This window comes from Pongo pygmaeus, chromosome 7 (assembly GCF_028885625.2).
Source record: "Pongo pygmaeus isolate AG05252 chromosome 7, NHGRI_mPonPyg2-v2.0_pri, whole genome shotgun sequence".
Lineage (NCBI taxonomy): Eukaryota > Metazoa > Chordata > Mammalia > Primates > Hominidae > Pongo > Pongo pygmaeus.
Window position 1 is genome coordinate 6,054,908 of NC_072380.2, and position 7,949 is coordinate 6,062,856.

Sequence of the window (7,949 nt, forward strand, 5' to 3'; positions counted from 1 at the left end):
CGGGTTCAAGCGATTCTCCTGCCTCAGCTTCCCGAGTAGCTGGGATTATAGGTACCCACCATCATGCGCGGCTAATTTTTGTATTTTTAGTACAGATAGGGTTTCACTATGTTGGCCAGGCTGGTCTTGAACTCCTGACCTAGAGTGATCTGCCTGCCTCAGCCTCCCAAAGTGCTGGGATTACAGGCATGAGCTACTGCGCCCAGCCCCCATGAACTCTCCAAGCCAAAATCCTGGGCCTCAGACAGAATCAGGGGCTTTGCAGGACAAAGCCTAGTTATCCATCTGGTAAATGATGTTCCAGCCACAAACAACATGATTTGCTTTTCTGTGCACAAACCAAAATCTTCGCTTAAACACTGTGTATTAGTTTGTTCTCATCCTGCTATGAAGAAATAGCGAGACTGGGTAATTTACAAAGAAAAGAGGGCTGGGTGCAGTGGCTCACACCTGTAATCCCAGCACTTTGAGAGGCTGAGGCGGGCAGATCATTTGAGGTCAGGAGTTCAAGATCAGCGTGGCCAACATGGTGAAACCCCAGTCTCTACTAAAAGTACAAAAAGTTAGCAGGGTGTGGTAGCAGGTGCCTGTAATCCCAGCTGCTCGGGAGGCTGAGGCAGGAGAATCGCTTGAACCTGGGAGGCAGAGGTTGCAGTAAGCCAAGATGCACCACTGTACTCTGGCCTGGGCAACAATAGCGAAACTCTGTCTCAAAAAAAAAAAAAAAAAAGAAAAGAAAAAAAAAAGGAGGTTTGACTCACAGTTCTGCATGGCTGGGAAGACCTCGGGAAACTTACAATCATGGCAGAAGACATGTCTTCACAGGGCAGCAAGAGAGAGAACGGGTGCCAAGCAAAGCGGGAGGCCCCAAAAACCATCAGATCCTGTGAGAAGTCACTCACTATCACGAGAACAGCATGGAGGAAACCACCCTCATGATTCAATTATCTCTACCTGGTCCTGCTTTTGACACTTGGGGATTATTACAATTCAAGGTGAGATTTGGGTGGGGACACAAAGCCAAATCATATCACACAGATTGCTCCTTCTGCTGATTTCCAGATTCCCATCTCAGAAAGGAAATAGTGATTTCTACAAAAGACTTAGAGAAACACCTAGGAGAATTCAACTGTTAAAAGCACAAATTGGGACTCAAAAGAATTTAACAGTTTCACACTCCACCACAACCACAGAGGTAAACGTTAATAATGTGAAGAAATTAGGTGTGAGTATGACATTTTGGTGTCATGGTGTGCAGCCTGAACCACCGTTTAAAAGGGACATAATTCCAGATCCAGATTTTTTTCAAGTATTGCTCTGCCATGGAGGAACTGAGCATTAACATAAAATTTCCATTACAAAAGTCCAGGTTTCACTGTGGTTCAGATCCTAGACTTTGAAGACACACAGCTCGTTAGGCATTTCAATCATGCTCAACAGTTCCTTGCATTGAACTCTTCTCAGCACATCAATTTTTTCTATAATTATATTGATTTTAGCAAATTGCAGTGTCCGTCTGAGCTGATTTTCAAATATGACAGCAAAAGCTTTCAATAAAAGAGAAATACAAATGCATTGTGCAGCACTGAGCTGCATTATCCCCTCAAACTTCACAGAAGAAACACAGGCATTTGAAGGCAAGTAAAAACTGCCTGATGAAATGATGGCATTCTGAAAAATAAACAGCCACTTCAATTCCAGGCAATCATGGTTATACCTCTTAAGTGATCATTATTTTTCTGGCCTGAAAACTAAACGAGGTGCAAATCAAAGATTGAATCCATATTTACAATTTCAACTTTTTTTTCTTTTTTTGAAATGGAGTCTTACTCTGTCGCCCAGGCTGGAGTGCAGTGGTGCAATCTCGGCTCACTGCAACCTCCGCCTCCCTGGTTCAAGTGCTTCTCCTCCCTCAGCCTCCCAAGTAGCTGGGATTACAGGCATGTGCCACCACTCCTGGCTTTTTGTATTTTTAGTAGAGATGGGGTTTCACCAGGTTGGCCAGGCTTGTCTCAAACTCCAGACCCCAAATGATCCACCCAGCTCGGCCTCCCAAAGTGCTGGGATTACAGGTTACCCACGGCACGCAGCCTACAATTTCAACTTTATGCCTCAAAGAGTGTTCAGGTGACAAATCAAACAGTAAGTGACATTTTAAAATCAAACTATTGAGGGCTTTCATTGGCCATAGAGATGAGCACCCTATGCTCTCTCCTGAAAATCCAGCTTCCCTTTTCAAAAGCAGAGTGCGTTTCCATCTGTGCTGTGCTGCCTCTCCTGAAGACCGCATGTGCTCCCAGCACTTTGCTTTAGATGAACTGGAACTTTCTCTCCAGCCAAGACCTCGCTCTTGAGCAGCAGGTCCTGCAGTCAGCATCCCACAGCCACCCCTGTGTCATTTGTTCATGCACTCATGTATTCATTTATTTAAAAATATTTAACAAATATTGACTATCAAATATTTGCCTGGTACTGTGCTGGGAGCTTGAGGACAAAGTGAACAGAATAAACATAGTCCCCTGACCTGGGGCACACATGTTTCCTCCCTGGCCCGTTTCCATCCATGATACCCGCATTCTCTGGGTCACACCGAGGAGACATTGAGCTCTTTGTTCATGCACTCATGTATTCATTTATTTAAAAATATTTAACAAATATTGGCTATCAAATATTTGCCTGGCACTGTGCTGGGAGCTTGAGGACAGAGTGAACAGAATAAACATAGCCCCTGACCTGGGGCACACACGTTTCCTCCCTGGCCCATTTCCATCCATGATACCCGCATTTTCTGGGTCACGCCGAGGAGACATTGGGCCTGCACGCTGGCCTCCTCCCTTCCCCAGCTGCTGCCTCCACCGTGGGACCCCGGTGGCCTTTCATGAGGTGAACACAGCAGCTTCCTTGCAACTTTCCCATTTCTCATCTTCTTCCACTGAACTAATGTCAGACTGAGTGTTGTAAAATGAGGAAATTGCCACAGGTAAGCTGAGGAGGTACATGACCTGGCTCTCCCATTGACTGCCACTTGCACAGGATTCCAGGAACCTCTTTGAGTCGCCTCCTCCGTGTTGCGTGAAAGTGGGCCATTTTATATCTGGTGGGAGGGGGCACAAACACTCCAACAGTCCCCTGAATAAGGCTTATTTGTCCGGCTCAGGACAGCCGAGGCAGGCCCTCCACTGCAGCGGATGGTCACACCTGCAGCTAGCAGTCACCTTGCTCCTGCATCTGCATCTGCCCACAGGGAAGGCAGCATGACATGGGAGCCAGGCACAATGCCTTGCAGTCCCCGAAATCCACTCTCTACATCCATGATGGGTCTGTTTGCCCGGCCCCCATGTATCATCGCAGCCACGCTTGCTTCTGAGAGGACTTGCAGAGTTGTCTGTGACCCCACGAGTGACAGGCCTCTGAGACAGGCAGCAGGGCATGGCCTCCTCTCACCGGTTCCACAAAATGAAATCTGGCTTTCTTGGGGAATAGGGAAGTGCAGCAACTTTCCATTCCATCTGAGAAGTTAAAATCAAACCTCAAAAGAAAAGTTTCTGCTCAGGCGAGGAGGCTCACACCTGTAGTACCAGCACTTTGGGAGGCCGAGGCGGGTGGATTGCTTGAGATCAGGAGTTCAAGACTAGCCTGACCAACATGGCAAAACCTCGTCTCTACTAAAAATACAAAAATTAGCTGGACGTGGTGGCACGCACCTGTAATCCCAGCTACTTGGGAGGCTGAGGCAGGAGAATCACTTGAAGCCGGGAGGCGGAGGTTGCAGTGAGCCGAGACCACACCATTGCACTCCAGCCTGGGTGACAGAGTCTCAAAAAAATAAAAAATAAATAAATTAAATAAAATAATAAAAAAACAAAAGAAAAGTTTCTGAGTAAACTTATAAGATCATTCTCCCTGTCTCATGAGGAGTTCATCCTATATCATGCACAATTCTGATTCTTCATCTCATAAGGCCTCTGAGGGTTTCAACAAGTGCTTGAGTCTGTAACGGTCACACAAAGATCAGCACCCATTAATCTTGGTTCTACGCTCACGTAAAAAGCCGAGGATGTTATTCCTGAGAACTAACCAAGCACTTCAGGATCAGACATGAAAACTCTCTATTTATTTCTCACACCCCAGTTCTGCTTGGACTGGGTATGGAGATGCTTACTCTCAGAGGACAGTGGGCTGAGTATCAGTCAGGATAGGCTAAGTTCATCCAGTAACAAACAATCCCAAACTCTCAGTGGGCTCAGACAACAAGTTTTGTGTTTTGCTCCGACCACATCTCCATCTTAGGTAGGAATAGGGGCTGAAAGGGCTTTTCTTTCCTGATCCTTGTTTCTAGACCCAGGCTGATGGAGTCCCTGCTTTCTGGAAAATCATGTTTCTGAGTCAGAGGAAAGAGAATAGGAGGAGGTTTACTAATAAGCTTCTTCTAAAAGCAAACTCACATTTGATTGGTTGAACCCAGTCCCATGCTCACCACCCTACTTCAAAGGTAGGTGAGGAGAGAATTCTACAAAGAGCCAGTGAGGATCGTAATATGCAATAGTCATTACCATAACCACCACAGACTTCCGCTGAGCGCCAATCTCCGCTAAGTACTGACCCTGGACCCCCAGTTGCCTGGGTCCACCTGTCTAACCAAACACAAGCCTCTTTTAGGTCTCTTCCACTCATCTGAGCAGGACTTGGCTACCCAGAAAGGTCACCTAACACCTGCGGCTTCCCCCCATCATCTGTGACTACCTACTGTGTCCATGAGAATGTCCAGTCTATAGACTGCTGCTCACAGAAGGTAGGTTAGTACTAAGATCCCAGAACCTGGAAGGAGAGCCCCTGTTTGAATCCTACTTTACTATTTACCAGCTTGCAGACCTAACCTGCAGGTCTCAGCCTTCTCCACTAGGAAGTAGTGTTTGTAACATACCTACATGAGTGTGCTGCTATTGTACTGTTTTAAGGGATAAATAAATAAATAGGCCTACACTGAGACCAGCTGGGCTCATAGTAAGCACTATATTATTATTATATATAATATATAATATATTATTATCATTATTATTGTTAACAGGTTAGTCCACAATGTTGTTTATTGGCTTTTGTTGAATTAAGCCCCAGAAGCTTGTTCTTTATAACCCATACTTAAGCGGTGGACAGAAAGGTAATCACCTGCTGTCTGGTTCTCTTGAAAATTAGATACAAACCTAGGATAGAACACATTTTTTTTAGCATCTACTATGTACCAACCATATGGCTTCATTAGAAAGGTCTCTGGAGAAGCTTTATTCTATAGAAATGTGCATCTATGGCCGGGCGCAGTGGCTCATGCCTGTAATCCCAGCATACTGGGAGGCCGAGGTAGGCGGATCATGAGGTTGGGAGATTGAAACGTGGCAAAACCCCATCTCTACTAAAAACACAAAAAATTAGCTGGGCATGGTGGCAGGTGCCTGTAGTCCCAGCTACTCAGGAGGCTGAGGCAGGAGAATCGCTTGAGCCCAGGAGGTGGAGGTTGCAGTGAGCTGAGATCACACCACTGCACTCCAGCCTGGGTGAGCACAGTGAGACTCCGTCTTAAAAAAAAAAAAAAAAAAAAGTGCATCTATTTCCATGGTGCATTTAAAAGCTTCTAACCTTCAATAACATAAAGTAGGATAAATTCAGACAACGTAACAAAGTCCTATTCGACTCCATTCAAACCTAATGTATAGAGGCAGGTCCAAAGTACAAGGAGCAGAATTTCAGGATAAACTGAGAATTGCATAACAAAATATTCCTTCATTCTAAAGATTATGTAGGCCAACCAAATGTGTACTTTTGTGCAAGAATTTGTTTGGATTATGGCCAATATTTCTACAGTGATGAATCTAAATAAATGTAAGATACCAATCTCATCTCATATCTTGCTAATAATTACAAAGCCCATCAATATCTTCTACTCTGCAGAGCTTCACTCCAAACTCCAGCAGAAACATCAGTCGAAGATACTGGTATACCTGACCTTCTTAAAGGGGGAAGACAGTGCGAGAATGAGAGGTGTTTCTTCCTCAGAGTAAGAAGCCATCAGAAGTGATGGTTCCACACAGCAGGGCTGTTTAATCATCCATACTTGGAAAAGACACTGATACATAGGGTGGGCAGGATGGCCGCTGAAACCCCAGAGAGCAGGAATTGGGATCCACAGTCTGAGCTGAAGAAAGGGCTAGAAGGCCTGTCTTACTGTTGCTTGCACAATGATCTTCACCCAATATTGAGAAAGTGTCAATTGTTCATATTAAAAATGGGGAAGTGGGTAGAGACCGCACCTCCCACCCCAAGCACGCTCCATCTGCTGCTGGAGGGATGGGAGCTTCATAAAGCTCTAGAGGACCAGGCAGAGCCTGGGAAACAGACTGCCAGGCCCACCCCACTCAGCAACTTTGATCATGTTTCAAACTTAGAGAAAATTAGCAAAAATATAACTGTAATATTGCATTGTGTCCCATTCGCTTTATCAGTGTCTCTCTCTAGTTTTCCCACACCATTCACGACTAAGTTGGAGACTTCAAGACACTCTATCCCTGAAGATTTCCATATATTTTCTCAGAACAGGACACTGTCTTATATAACCATGGCACAACCATCAAAGTCAGGAAACTGTATATTAATATATAACTATGACAGGGATCCCCATAGGTTCCTGGTAGAGCTTGAGTCTGTTCAGGGACCGTGTCCTGTGTAAATGCATATCTGTCTTTGAGGCTGTGCTCCACACACCTAGACCACTGGGAACCAAAGGAGCACTCCAAGGTGGAATATAGATCAAAACCATGTCTCATTTTCCCTTATTCTTATTAATTTGACACAGAAATCCCATAGCCCACTATCCTTCCACCATTTTCTAAGGTGGCCAGATATTTCCACCATAGAAATTGAGGCTTTTTTTTAGGTTTAGTCTATAGATAACCCCTTGTGTGGACTCTCACATGGGGCTTTTTAGCCTCTTACATTTTCTAGACTATGGGACCTGTCCCTGCATCCTACATTCACGTGCACACCACACATGCACACTCACTCACTCACATGCCTTGTTTCCTTGTGTTCTTTTGTTGACAAGTTTTCTTCTCCCTCTCCTAAAACAAATCCCAAATTTCAGGCAGGGACATGTCTCCTGATGGTCCCACTTCAGGAGCCCAGCATCCCAGCAAACTGATACCAGCTGATGGAGGAGGAAAAAACCGAGGAGCCAGTTCAGAAAGGCCTGACATCTTCTCCCTCCTGCAGGAGCCACAGACACTCAGCACTAGGTTCCCCCTCCCTTCTCAGGGACCCTGCACTTAGGTGCTCACTGAATCCCATTCTCCTCAAGGCCCTGAAGAAGACTGCCCAGCAACTCTCCCGTCCCCTCTTGACATAATTTCACTCTCCCAGATTATCCCCATTGGTCTATAATAGTGTTGGGGTTTTCTCCTGTCTTGGAAAGTAGACAAAACAAAACTCATAACCTTTATCCCCTCCAGCTACAACCTCCTCTCTTTTTCCTTCACAATAAAACTCCTGACAAAGAATCATCTGCTCCCTCTGTTTTAAATCTTTCCTGGTCATTCTTAAACCCCTTTCCATCAGCATTTCTCTCCCACCACCTCCCTGAGTCTCTCACCATGGTGCTCAATGTCCCATCGCTGCCTAAACTCAGCAGTGTCTTGTCAGTTTTCTCTTATGTGGCCCCCTCAGTAGCTTGGATGCAGCTGTTCCTCCTTGAAACATCTCTCCTTCTTTCCTCAGCTTAAGGACACGACCCTGCCCTGCTTCTCCTCCAGAGAGCCACCTCCATGTCCAAGCTGGCTTCTCCTCACCACCCCAACCTTTTTTTTTTTTTTGCTAGCTTGCTTTCCGACACAGACCACTGCCTCTGCCCTGTTCTCTCTAGACCCCATCCCTTCTCACTGATGATTCCCGATGTCTCCCCTGAG